The sequence below is a fragment of the Cebus imitator genome, unplaced genomic scaffold (genome assembly GCF_001604975.1).
Source record: "Cebus imitator isolate Cc_AM_T3 unplaced genomic scaffold, Cebus_imitator-1.0 Scaffold87, whole genome shotgun sequence".
Classification (NCBI taxonomy): Eukaryota; Metazoa; Chordata; class Mammalia; order Primates; family Cebidae; genus Cebus; species Cebus imitator.
Genome location: NW_016107402.1, coordinates 5,940,141 through 5,941,251, shown reverse-complemented (window position 1 = coordinate 5,941,251; position 1,111 = coordinate 5,940,141). Strand labels below are relative to the sequence as shown.

At 43.2% G+C, this 1,111-nt stretch overlaps 1 non-coding gene across 1 annotated transcript; it reads left to right on the top strand.

Moving 5' to 3' along the window:
• The first annotated feature begins 693 nt into the window (after window positions 1–693).
• On the top strand, window positions 694–755 carry LOC119472158. The gene has a single exon (XR_005201270.1). It is a non-coding gene; the product is annotated as a U7 small nuclear RNA (small nuclear RNA).
• Window positions 756–1,111: the final 356 nt, after the last annotated feature.

Below are 1,111 nucleotides of genomic sequence, written 5' to 3'. Positions count from 1 at the left end.
GAAACATCACTGATTAGAATTTCCAAGGCACCCTGTGTATCAGGAAAGCCTCACTTTGCATTTGCCCCAATCTCAGCTTTCCCCGCAGGGAACCACCAGTGATCTCAGTTGGTGAATGCTGGCTATGTAAGACCTGGCCTCTCTGAGATAAGTCATAGACCCCAGAGTGGTAAGTGGAGGTCACAGTTGATTAGACCTGGGTGTGTTAATGCCTGTTTTTACTCATATGTTATATCTGTGCTCAAGACCTAAGGTTGCAAAGAGATATAATAAGACCTTCCTGTAAAGCACCTGGTTTTTGTGCAGACTTGATATTTCTGTAGAAAAAATCCTATTCCTTTTGACATTCTGCCAGCAAGCCATCCTCCCACATACCCATTCATCTACCCACCTATCCATCCCTCCATCCCACCATTCCTCTATCCATCCATCTATCCCTTTAATCATTCATCCCTCCCTCCATCCATCCTTCTAACCATCTATCCATACAACCATCCCTTTAACCATCCATCCATCCATCCATCCATCCATCCATCCATCCATCCATCCATTCCTTCATCCTTTTAGGTAACTGACAAACACCTATGGACTGCCTATTTTGGTCCAGTAACACAATTTGATCTGTTATCTCACTGAAACCTCATACTCTCCCTGAAACATAGGTGATTTTATCCCCACAGAAATGAATAAGACAAGTGTTACAGCTCTTTTAGAATTTGTCTAGCAGGCTTTCCAGTTTTTGCCAGAAAGCCCCTAAAAAAAAGAAGGAATAAAAAAGAAATGAATAACATAAATAAGGACCTGAGCTGACTGAATAAGATGTAGTGGTTGCCTCCCAGCTACTTGGTACAGAAGGAAGGGGGCCCCAGCTATTTGCTTGCCGCTTTCACCTATCTTATCTCATCATGTCCTCACAACCATTCCACAGAGCAGAACATTTCATGCCCATTTTACAGATGAGGAAATTAAGGCTCAGAAGGGTTCAGAGATTTTAAAAAGAGCTACTAAATGGCATAATAATATTCAAAGCCAGATCTGTCTTAGTAAGCATGGGTCTCTTTCCTTGTGTCCTCCCTCCCACCCTGCCATGTGGCTGTACCCTCACCCAAGC